The 13209-nt window shown below is 45.1% G+C and overlaps 1 protein-coding gene across 2 annotated transcripts in view; it reads right to left on the bottom strand.

Moving 5' to 3' along the window:
• Positions 1 to 11187, bottom strand: part of LOC144818516 (programmed cell death 1 ligand 2-like) — a 432156-nt gene extending 420969 nt beyond the window's left edge. The window contains exon 1 of one of the 2 annotated variants that reach the window (XM_078676009.1): positions 10548 to 11187. The gene's annotated coding sequence lies outside the window, so the exon portion shown is untranslated. The remainder of the gene's footprint in view (positions 1 to 10547) is intronic. The other variant, XM_078676007.1, reaches the window with a different exon arrangement.
• Positions 11188 to 13209: the final 2022 nt, after the last annotated feature.

Raw genomic sequence — 13209 nt, 5'->3', positions numbered from 1 at the left:
TTCAATTTGCCTTTAGGTGACTACCTGTCTTGGTGGTGGTTTTCTTTTTGATTTCATGTAACTCCTTGTCTTGATGAGTGCATTGGTTTTAGTTTGTTTGAGGTAACGGCTTCACATGCTGGTTTCATCACACAGCTGACACCCACCCTGAGAAAGCCAGAGCTGCCCTGTTAGTGGTATCAACACCAGTGCGCTTAGGTTCCTTACAGCTCCTTCACTTGAAGTGGGTTACCACCTACCCATTACTTTTTGTATCCTGCTCGTACCAAGTCAGTTCCAGACCCAGACCAGTCCCCACAGTTGCTCCGGATTAAGGGACATTGTCATGTCATCTCAGGCGCGATGTTAAGACTCCCAGTGAGCTGAGGACTCTTTTGGCTCAAGAACCAACTAGCTGGAGACCCTTGTGGTTGTTTAAAGATTTGAGATAAGCCTGTAACTCAGTCTTGAGCTGGGTGGGTGACCTCGATTACAAAGTGGCTGTGCCAGATGTCCCATTATGACCCCTTTTGCCTGTCTCCCCTTCAGGCGCACAGGGCATACAACTGGGGGGTGCTCAACCCTGCCAAAAAACTGAGGGGTGACCCTAAGAGCACAGCTGCCATCCAATCAGGGGTGGGATGCTTTGTTGTGCTGGTCTGGTTTCCTGGGTGCATTGGCTCAAGTTTTTCCCCATGTAATTGATTGGGTGTCTTGGTAAGTTGCTTTTATGTGAATGTCTGACTTATGACTGCGCATTCCTTTCAGTGTGCACTTGCTTCAATTTACTTTTTGAGTCACTGTCTAGTTTGCTGGATGTATTGCTTTCATTTTTCTTTCATTAAACTGTTTGACTTACTTGGTGCTTTTATGTTGGTGCCTGCATGCTGAAGTGTACTCTTCTTCAGTTTAAATGTATGTGACTGGCCTGTTGACTAGCACCCTGCTTTCGAAGTGAAGTTCACAGGTTCACACTTGCTTTAGTTTACTTTTGTATGGTTGACTGCATGCACTGTTTTGCTGGATGCATTGCTTTAAGTTACTACTTGATGCATTTCTTTCAGTTTGCTTTCAAGTAATTGCCTCTCATTTTCCTAATGCTTTGTGAAGGCTGTTTCCCAACTGCTGTGCAACTTCTTCTACTCTTAGAGCTGAGATTTTCATGAAAGTCTTATAGTCTGAATTCAGCACTTGAGCGTAATAGGAGGGAATGTATGAAGCTCTGTGGTTATACTGAATAAGCAGCTACCTATTTTATGCCATCTATTAATGTAATAACTGCACTTTCACAATTGCTTTATTAACCTTCCTGCTTTCTCAAATTTGCTTGAAAATGCACGATTTTTCTTCTTTTTTTAAAAAAAATTCTTGGGGGGGAAATCGCCCCAAACCCCCCTTTTGGGGTTCCGGCTCGCTCGCTTCGCTCGCTCGCTACGGTGCTGTATGCAAATCACTTTGCGCCCCACCACTTTCAACTGTCACCCACCGCCCCTGCATCCCAGTGATGTTTTAATCAGATTGTAATTGGTACTATTACCAAGTCTGTCAAAATGTGCCTGATGAAGGTTACCCTGAATACCTCTTTCACCTGAGCTATTACATTAAGCTTGATATTTGATGGATTAAAAAATAGCTCTGGGAGACCCAAGTTTGAAAAATCCTTCTTTAATATAGGTGATACACTGGATCGACAGAGCATAATCATGGAAAAAACAATCTTCCAATACATCTTTTAAAAGTGAGGCTCCCAATTTACCTCAGATTCTAATCCAAAGTAGCAGGGGGTTTAGCGTAATCTTGTCCTCCATTGAGGACAAAACCACCTCAGAATAACACATAAATCAGGGAGTATATTAGGGGACTGCCAGAAGCCTTCGTAAAAATGTATTCTCGACCCCCTGCAGTGGACCCACACCCTTGTGCCCCCAAACACCTGCACCATAGGTTGCTACTGCTGTACACTTACCTTTGTAGATACTGATCATTTCACTCACCGGCTTAAGCCCAGCTGACGTGCTAAAGTAAAGACCGACTCTACAGCTCTTTGGCATTGAGGTGCTCTGCTATTAAAAAGTCTGTGCCAGCTTAAAATATGATCCAGAGGAATGCCTAGGTAGTTAAAGGTTTTGACCCTACACGTTTCTGGCCCTTCCACATAAAATGGTCCAACGCTCATTGCAAATGATTTGCTGAAATTCGTTTTAAGATCAATCAGGCCCCCCCCCCCAATAAAACTATAAAAAGCATCTAAAAGGCGTTGTAATCTATTAGCGGTTCTGGAGATTAAGACTACATCATCAGCGTACAATAAAATCGCGAGGGTGCTGGACTTCACCATAAACACATCTTTCCCTGCTTTACTCAAATACACCTCTACATCATTAATGTATATGAAAAATAGTAAAGGGCCATCACGCACCTCTGCCGGACCCCCAAAGAAGTGTTAATTGCAGGGGAGAGTTAGCCCTCAGTTTCATCCCTCACCCTAACCAAACAATCCCAGTGCATCCTCTGTAGCAAACCATAGCAAACCAAGTATAGCCTGATATATTCCCATCTTTGCATAATGCCCCAAAGCTTGGCTCTGTTGACATGACATAAACGCTAGGTGAATGGAACCTCTCCTCACCTTCACACACTTGCCCTTGACCACCTGGAGATTCAGGCATGCGCTTAACTGTGCCCACCCCGGGAGAAACCCAAACTAGACTTTAGACAGAGCCTGGGTTTCCTCTAACCAGCCCTCCACTTTAGCTGCTATATTTCTACCCAGTATTTTAAGGGAGCTGTCAAGAAGAGAAATTGGGTGGTAACAGCATGGTGAGTGTCTGTCCCCTTTCTTAAAAATGAGGACAACTACATATTCCTTCCATGACCAAATAGTCTCCCCTCTAATAAAAGCTTAAAAACATTTGCTAAAATCAGCACCCAATACCTTTTGTTCTGAAAAAAAAAAAAATCAGCACCCAAAGTGTAATGTTATCCTTAAAAAGATCTAAAGGAACTCCATCGGGTCTAGGAGCTTTCCCCACGGGACTCTGGATAATGGCATCAATTACATTCTTAACTTAAATGGAGCCACTAAGGTTAGAATGCTACTCCAGGTTACCGTAAACTACCTCTTCATTATCTAAAATATTTTCCGTAATACCTGGATTAAAAATACAATTATAGTGATCCACCCATACATCCACCGGAATAACAGTGTCCAGTGAAGGCTTCTCATACCCAGAGAAAAAAGGCTGATTAACCACCTTCCAGAACAGCGCGGAGTCCTTTGAGTTGGAGGCTCTTTCCAACTCCCACTCTCCCACCCTTAACTCAGATCTCCTAGCCTCCAAGGTGGATTTATAGTTTCTCAGTTTGGTGGAAAGGGCTGTTTTTAACTTCTTATGGGCCGAAGTACAGGCATGATTATACCAGCCTATTGATGACAGATTTTTGGGGGCTTTGGTTTGCCCTAGCCCCTTGTCCACAGTGGTACATAAAATCTTGAAAGCATTGGAGATGTTCTTAGGTGGCTCCTCCTCTAGGGTAAGCACTGATATAGTTTATCTGGTCTCACCCACAAGCTTGCCCGAAAAGACTTCCCTGTCCTCTCCCTTTTTATCTTAATGCTCTTATTGCATGAATGAAAAGGAGCCAGACTCTCCTGCTGCCCCATGACCCCTAACAAGTGAAGATCCAAATTTATGGTAGAAAGGTTGTGGTCAAGAATACTGGAAGCATATACAATGTAATCTGATACTAGTTTAGCTAAATCCTGGGACACCATAGGAAAATCAATCTCACTGCCCTTCAGTGCACCATTATATGTGGGGTGCAAAGGGGCTCCCAACGCCTTGTATTCTTTAGTGAATACCAGGGATCCAATAATCATTAATCTGGTCAGGGACTCCCAAAAGGGGTGTTCTGGAAATGTGTAAGCTCCTTCCCATCCATTATCTCCATGCCACAAGAAGATGGATTTCTTTTCCCGCTCAGCTTCGTGTTGAAATACCACGCCCATACTATTAGTGTCTCCTTATTATAGCTAACTTGAAAACTCACTAAGTCACTCTCAAAGACATCAATTAAAGTAGTCACATATGAGTCAAAAATGTTGTTGTACAGATTAACCAAGACAACATCAAAACAATAAGGAATCTGCAATCATAGCAGCTGGAAATTAGGCCTAAAATAGATTTGTCTGGTAGATAGGCCTATTAATTTTACTGAGAACAAAATAGCTAATCCTCCCTTGGCTCTACCCGCACGAGAGGGAGTGGCAGCTTTGCACAAAGTATAGAAACCATTTATACTAACGTTCTCAAGCTCCCAAGTCTCATGTAATAGTACAATATCTGCATTGTTGTTTTCTGAGAGACAATCTGGATTTAAAAGTTTGGAACAAACACCAGCAATGTTCCAAGACACAATTCTCGGCCTTTCTTCCTGACCCTTTCCACTCCGAACTGGACCGGGACCAATAAAGGACATTGAATTGCCCCTCTCTGAGGGCCTAACCTGCCTGTCCTACCCCATTGGGACGATACTACCAGGGGCCTCTACTTCTTGGCTACAATTAGTAGAAAGTCAATCCAAATCCTCTAATGATTCGGGGGCTTCAAAAGTGTTCTGAACCTCAACGCTGTATAAGGAATTCACAGCCTTCAGGTGGAACTCCTTGCATTTCCCAGTTCTTAAAGAAAGCATCTTCTGCCTATAAAAATATCCTAATGGTAATACCTGTGTAGCACCAGGTGCTTGGTACCAATTATAGAGGATCTTAATAGGGAGTTGACTTGGTTGGGTGACTTGAAATTAACATTAATAATGACCCCACTCACTTCCTTTGTTCCAGGGCGTACCCAGCGAGATCTTCAGACCATTAGAATTTTACTTGCAAAATCAATCAACCAGCAAGTGCTTTTCCTTAACCAATGGATTACTTTCTTTTTCAGAGCAGAGTGGTTTTCTTTTGTCAAAGGCTTAAGGAGTGGTACATTCTTCAAAACCACAACATAGGGAGTTCACTCCAGTGTAAGCTGGGAGAAAGTTTTCCATAAATGAAAGAGCTTCTCTCTCCCACTCTCTCTACTGGAGATCTATCCTGTGGTCTTGAGACGTTTCCTAATGGTCGCTTCTGTACCCGTCCCTAAGTGATATTGCCAAACTCAAAGGGGTTGAGGGCACTGAAGAGGGGGGCTGAGAGTTAGACTGCACAGCCCCTACAGGTGAGACCACAGCTGGTACTGCTGCTGGTGACTGTGCAGACAAGAGGTAGCTCATTTTAGATATTTCATGCTCAATCTTCCCCAGAAAGGACCAATAAGGGGTCGAGCTTGTTGATTAATAGCTCTAGGACGTTATTGCATATGGCATCTATTATACCCAAATATTTATCCTTGTCTTCAGTTCCTACCTCCAACCAAATGGAAGAGATTGATAGACACGGCCTCTTTGAGTTTGCCAGACCTTCAGCTCTCTTTCTTTTTCCTGCTTTGAGTCTAGATTTTACGCCTTGTTGATGGTCTTGGGGTTTCCCCTCCTGCAATAGCTCAGTCTGGGTGTGTTACAAGGATTTAAGTGACAAGTCTTTTGGCCCGCTTCTCCAGGCTGAATAGTCACATCAAGGCTCAAATCAATAGCAGAAACATCATTTGTGGACTCCAGGTTGGTAGACTGACTTGACTGAAGGTGGTGAAGAAAGCGATATACGGCATTCAGCCATCTCAATCTCCATGTTGATAACACCAACTGCTCTCTGCAACAAGCCATCTATTGTTGTTCTGGGAGCAGAATTAGCAGGCTTGAACAGAGCCTCGGTCACCTTTCACTTCCCCATTTAAGGAACCAAAATAAATGCCACAGTAAAAAGCAGGAAACAGGTTTCAGGAAGAAGGCAGCCACACCTATCTTATAGAAGATCAAAGAGGGGTGGCTCAGCTTAGCCTACTCCAGCCGATGGTGGGTGCAGGCTTCGCGCAGACGCGGCCCACATGGCAAGACGAGTCACTTGCACTATATAGTGCCAATTAAATGTGCAGCAGGTGTGGTGAAATTGGAGGGCCTATGCCTGCCCCCGAGAATCCTGGGACTAGAAGTCCTCAGCTGCCTGGATATGTCCTGCATGGTGGTAAGAGTCACCTATTTAGCGCCAATTAAATGTGCAGCAGGTGTGGAGAAAATGGAGGCCCTCTTCATGCCCCCGATATCCTCAGGAACAGGAAGTCCTCAGCATCCAGGATATGTCCTGCGTGGTGGGAAGAGTAACTTGTGCTATATAGTGCCAATCAAATGTCCAGCAGGTGCCGGGGGGAAAAAGAGGACCTCCTGCCATCTGCCAGGATACGTCCCGCTGGCAGAGAATATTATGACTACAAGGTCAATGGAGAACACAGCAGGCATTGTCAAGGAACATGGGAAGCATTAGGCGCTACCTGCAGGGATGGCAGGTACAAAAGAAGAAAGGGACAAAATGGAAGAATGTTAGAGATAAGAGAAGACACATGGAATAGGTGGGTTAATGGACACAGTGACCTTGTGACAACAAATGGAAGCACAAAACCAGGTATTGGGTATACTTTGGTGATCCAGTAGACAATAGGAAGACAGCAGGTATGAAATAATGCCAGGCCTGGATAGGGATTTCATCCTAGAATCAGGACGAAGACATCATAAACATCTTATAGAAAGAATTTGCATTCTAAAGGCAGTTACCAAACTAGTAAAGCTAAGTTCAGAAGGCTAATCCTTTCAATGTCAGATTGGAAAATGAAGGTTGAACAAGGAGTGCCATCCATGAAGAGTCCTTCGGCCTCATGTACAACTTGAAGGAGGAGTCAAAGAGCAGCTGTAGATGATTGTCTTGTTCTTTCTTTTACAAAGTGCTGCATGCTTTAGAGGATGACATACACTATACTTTCTGTCACCTGAGGGCCTCTCACAGCACCCTCCTTCTAATCACTGTGTATTTTCTTACTGTTGGTTCTCTTTCTGCAACCTCTCTCACCTAGGATCTTATCCCACCGTTTGGTCTTTTTATTTATCTTGACTTTCTTTACTTTGGACCTTTGGCATTCTATTTTCGTCGTTCCTTTTCTCCCATCCCATTCTATTCAGGGGCTTCCTTTTCTTCCTGTTACCTTGAATAGCTGGATCTTCCATCCATCCAGTTGATCCCTCAATCCTGTCCATTCTCCTTTTTTTGAGTAGCCGATATCCACTGCTGTGCATCTACAGCCTGGGTGTGTGAACCTAACTGAATGCTGTCTGTTTGACTCAGCTTCTCCACTACTCTTGTGATGCATTACTGTCTACGGATTCTGCCTCCAGCATTCATTCATCCAAAGTTAATCCACCCAATGCTGTGAAGTCTTTGCTGGTCAACACATCCTCCTTAACTAAACATGCATGTGGAGTCTATTACTCATTACTGGAGGAAGACTTAGATATCCTCAGGATTACCGGCACATTTCTAAGGAAGCATTTGGCTCCTTCTATTGTAATATTTTCCCTCTGGGCTATCAGAACTTCCAAACAATCACATAATGAAAATAGCTAGGTATTCAAGTAATTGCTATTGATAAGAATTCAATGTCAGATTTCCCTTATTTTCAGAGAACTTGAAGTGCAAAGTTTGATAAACAAAGAATATCATCCACTACTATTCTTAGGGTGGTATGTAGTTATATATATCCCCCTAGACTCAGCATATGTAGAATCCTTTGAAACATCAGGCTCCTACTTTGTTGATGGCTTACTGTTCCATTGAGTAAAACATTAGTTTTGTAACCCCATTTCAGATCTTTGCTCCACTTCTCTCTCTTCCAGTATAGGTATAATTGCTGGGGAATTCAATTTTTTGGCCAGTGACCCCCCTGCAATCACAGCCCTCAACTTGCTTAGTAGTTTTGAAATCCTTCGACTACTGCCATTGGTCCCCAGGGCACTCAGCGGTCAGACTGTATGTTTGAAGTGGTATTCACTCTCCAGGATATTATCAATTCAATCACTGTCTATCCGCTAATCGGCACTGACCCTGTCAGCATTACCGAGTCAATCACTGTACCCTACAGAGTGAAACTGAGACCCTTCTCAAAAAAGTTTTGTTAGTAAACTGAACCAAAACTGATATAGGAAACAGAGGGGTCGATTAGGATGGCGGACGGATCGCCACCGCCATGCAGGAGGTGGCGATCTATCCGCCATCCGTGCCCGTCCGCTCTCAATTTCCCCCCCGCCACATTACAATGGCGGGGCGGACCGCAGCGGTCCGAAAAACCGTCCGCCACGGTCGGCTTGCGACCATGGCTGAAAAGCTCCAATATGGTGGCGGTGTCTATCAGACACCGCCAGCCATATTAAGATGGGCAGTGGGGTATGCCTCTCGGTGGCGGCAATGCCGCTATGGAAAGGCATACGGTCTTTGCTTTGGGGGCCCGTTGCGGGCCCCCAGGGTGAAGGGAGGGTGGGAGGTGCACATGGGGGGTACCCCCCTGCATTTCCAAGTACAACATGGCAGGCACTGTGCGGTGCCTGTCATGTTGTGCTTGGAAACGCCTAGCTTTAAGCACCATCCGCCGCAATGTTAAAAATGCGGGATGCACCCGCCACTGTGGCGGGTGCATCCTAATTGGGGGCACGATTCCTCCGCCCTTGTGGCGGACGGTACCTGCCCCAGACAGGATGGCGGACGGATCCTAATCGACCCCCTAGTTAGGTCCCTCCCTACATCACAAGTGTTCCTCTGGGAAACAAGATCATGTCCGTTACTTGATCACACCATCCCTAAATAAAGTATTATATGTAAACACTTGTTCCACCTAGCCTGACCTGTTGGTTAAATCGAGCAGCATTTACATTTGTTAGAATGGTTTTGGCATGCCAGGTCTGACCCGACATTACATGAGCAGCATTAAAAATATTTGTAAGTGCTAGGTCAACTCTGGGCAACCTCTAATGAACAATAGTAGAGTAGGTTTGATGGAGCGTCCAATATTCAAAGGACAATCTTTACTATTGTGAAAGAACTATCAGCTCCCACTTCACCTGCAAGCACCTGCCTCATCCAGAAAAACTGAATCTGGTCTTTCAACCTAGGGATACTAAATACGGAATATAAACGTCTTCCGTATTTTTCTTTGGTGCCCCGTGACCATTGGGTTTAGATGTGTTACCTTTTCAGAGGGCGTACGGTGTGCACTTTGTGGCATATTTATGTAGGTTTTGTGACGCCATGCAAGGGGATGCAAGGGCAACACAAAACTAAGTAGGATTTATTAAGCCACGCAAGGCCACCTGGCACGGCCCTGAGTGGCTTGATAAATTCAAAGTAACGCAACGCAGCGCAAATCGCTGCGTTGCGTTACTCTGCCCTTGCAAAGCCACCTACAAATTCTGAATCATTCCCAGATTTACCAATACTGGAAGTCCTGGAAATGCGTCAGAATGCTGCGCCTTCCCAGGGTAGGCGTAATGAGGAGAAATAGCTGTATTTCTCCTGGTTGTTTCCTCTTTTCTATGAGTGCTGCTTTCTGCAGCACACATAGAAAGGGGAAAATGCCTCCGGATAGTTTTTGTGCGGGGAAGTATCATTTCCTGCACAAAAAGAGTCCTATTTAAATCACAGGCACCCTTGCACTTAGGCGCAAGGGTGCTTGCGTTGTCGCCAGGCAGCACATTGTGCTGCAGCGCTGGGAAAAGACAGGATTGTGCTGTATATTTTTACGTTCTGCCCTTTCCCTATCACTAGCTGACTTGCTGCGCTACATGATACCTTAGTAAATATCCCCCCAATTTCCCTGGATCTCCTCGTGCCATTGTATATTTCTGATGTCTACTGGTGGTGCAGAGCAGCACTGCGGAATGTGAAATGTTACAAAATCTGCCCCTAAGACTTTTATAACCAGTGCCATGTTCTTGTGAATTACAAACGTTCAAGGCTATTTCAAGTTACTAATGAGATGTAGAAACCACCTGACCTGCAGTATCATAGCTAATTTATGCAACCACTGGGCCTATTTACAAGCCCCTTACGCCGCCGGTATGTCACATTTTCCCATATTAAAAGTGACTCGCCGGCAGTGCAAGCGGCTTGTAAATAAGCCCACGTGTTATTTAGCCACTTAATGCTGCATAGCAATTTATTATAACATAAATTCGGCCAGCAGTCATGCAAATTCGACCATCAACAACTGTAAAGTGAGATACGCCTTTTCTATACGGCCCATTCCACGTTGTCCTGTAAACTCCTGCACGTCACCTACTCTTTGCCGGTTGTGTGTAAGATCTGGTATCCCGTGTGCTTAATTTGAGCCGTATTCCCTTGGGATCGTGGATGCACGGTTCTGGGTGGATTCCAGATATTACACAACACTGGTTCTCGGTTCTCAGGTGTTCAGGTCATGGACGCGCACAGACTTCGAAAGTGCGCAGGCGGCAGAGAAGCTAGTGTGTTTTTTCAAAATCACAAAAGGAGGCGAAGAGAGTGAAACGTGCAAAAACGCGAGTATTAAATCCCTCATATGTTAACCTCAACAGAAACTGTGTGAAAGTCAACATACACACGAGCATGCTATACTCACAGAGAAGGTAAAAAGACAACAGGCTCACCGGAGTCTGAGGTTTTCTGTGGTAGGTCGGTGGTCTAGTAGAGGTCAGGCACTCCTCACATCTGCAGTTCGCTGCGTCTTGCAGAGGAGATTAGTAGGTCCTTGCTGCAGCGGTACCTCCCAGTAAGTAAAGTGCACCGTATCCGTATGACGAATCTTCAGCCTTGGAAATGAAACCGATAGGAGTTCCGCGCTCTAGCGTGCCTTTAGTTTCCGTTTTAATCTGCTAGCAATAAATAGTGTGCCCAGGCGTCCCGGATTTGACCGGACTGTCCTGGTTTTTGAAGGACTGTCCCGAAATTTTCCCTTAAAACACAAACATTTCCCGGTTTTTACGGGAGGGTCGGATGAACCAGCACATTAATTTTTTTAATTTTTATTTATTTTGTGCATTTTTATATAGCTCGGAGTCGGACATTACCCGAAGGTGTCAGAGCGCTGAACAATAGGACCAGTTACATTACATAAGAAAAGTGTTACACAATAGAACTTTACAAGAATAAACAGGAGACAAAACAAGATAAGGTGCACAAACACAATATCAACACAGCAAGCAAGGGTGAGGAATGTACAGGAAACAATTAAAAATGTACAATGATGAGCGAATATCCTAGAGGGGCCTGAGAATGAAAGTATTAGTTCTGAGAGTGACTTTGGCAGAGAAGAGATTTGAAGTCAGCTTTGAAGATCCAGTTAGAGGAGGTGGCATGGAGGAAGCGAGTTCCAGATTCTCACCGCATTAACCGAGAAGGACTGCGCCATCGATCATTCCCTTTTGAAGGAGGGGGGTTCAAGCAGAAACTTTTCCGCATTGCGAGAAGGTCTTGAGCCTCCAAACAATTTCAATTTATTCGCCAGAGGGGAGGACGTGTGCAAGGCTTTGTGGGTAATGAAGGCAGTTAGTAAATAGATCTTGCCTCGATCGGAAGCCATCGAAGAGAACACAGGATAGGAATGATGTGGTCGCTTCGTTTAGATCCTGAAATAAAGCGAACTGCTGAATGGAGTATGGATTTGAGAGGGGAGAGTTGGAATTTGGGTAGGCCTGTCAGAAGATAATTGCAATAATCCAGTCTAGAGAGAACCAGCGATCACAGTGTTGTGCATGTTCACATTTCAACCACCCCTTTAAAAACCCGGGACAGAAGTTCATTTGTTTAGACTCTCCTGTTGTGCTGCCTCGTCTCATTCAAGCAGCACAGCGCCTCACACATGTAGGTTTTCTTTCACGTTTATTAGTAGGTACAGGACACCTCACCATATTGACAATGAGCCGATGCATTTTGTGCTTCCTCGCACTTTGTCACAGGCTAATTCTTCAACAACGGGAGGCAGAACGAGCACTTTATATACTTGATGACACCTGCCCCAGTGGTCGTGGACAGTTTTTTGCAGGGGCATGAGTTATAGTTAGCTCAGGTATCTATAACGGCTGATTTTCTCGGGTTTTGTATGAGTGAAATGTGAGCATAACTATAACGTCCCTGTAACCTTTGTTTTTTCCCCCGATTCTATAAGGTTTTTTAAATGCTGTGCTGTAGCTCTCTACTAATAAATGTGAAAGAAATCCTATCTGTGTGAGGCGGTTTCGAGTGGGCAAACTCTTGCTGGATTTGATACGGCTAGCCTGGCCGGGAAAGTAGCCCCGCCGCATGGAAGCGGATCATGCTGATACCAACCGGTAGTCAGCAGTTTTGAACAGAAGACACAGGGAGAGAGTCCTAAAGTGTAGGCCAGTGTGAACGGGACATTTTCACAGCCCACTGAGGTGCTTAAAACTTTGATTGTTGCAATGTGTAAGCAGCTCACTGTAGCAAAACGTACGAGCACTATGGATACCAGCAGGCAGTGCTACTGTCCACGCCGCACTGGGGCGGAAGTCATCAAGTATATCAAGTGCTCGTTCTCAGTGTCGTAACGAAACGTAGGGGGGGCCCTCAGAAAAGTACATGGAGGAGGCCCCCCATTCTCCGTGCCAGCCAAGAGCTCCCAGGCCAGCGACCCACCATACTGCAGCGGCTCAAACCAGCCATAAAAAAGGATTCTGGTCCCTCCATTGGTCACATCCACACTCTCTCCGCCAATTTACATACATCAGTAAATACTGCTGCTGCGCCCTCCAGCAAAGTTACATAACACTGCCTCCAACTGGCTCACCAAACACATCCTCCTACTTGATGACCCACCTCCAAGTGAAGCCTGCTCAATTAACCACCTCCAAACACAGCCCACTGCCCTTGCATCTGCTACTAATGCATCCATTACACTCTACTCTCACCCCTACGAAACCCGTAGTTATGCTTTTCCACCCGCCTTTAAAACCACCCCTCGAATGTCACTGCAAACCTGTGACCGCCGTCCACTGCTCCCCTGTCCACCACCGACAGAAAGACTGATGGCCGGTACCCATCTAAACACTGCCTACCAGTAAAGAGAGACTTTCAGCTGCTGCCCTCCCCAATGCCACTGTGCTAGTTTAAAGCATGTTAAAAAATCTCTTATACTGACCATCCCAAAACAGTTCTTCCTGCTAGCCTCTTCTGTATCAAAGCTGTTCCTGCTACTTTTCATCCTCCGCATGATGCACACAATAATATTAAAAGTACAAAGGGTCCAATTTTTGTTTCCTCTCGCC

This window comes from Lissotriton helveticus, chromosome 2_1 (assembly GCF_964261635.1).
Source record: "Lissotriton helveticus chromosome 2_1, aLisHel1.1, whole genome shotgun sequence".
Taxonomy (NCBI): Eukaryota; Metazoa; Chordata; class Amphibia; order Caudata; family Salamandridae; genus Lissotriton; species Lissotriton helveticus.
This window is presented reverse-complemented; position numbering and strand designations above follow the sequence as displayed.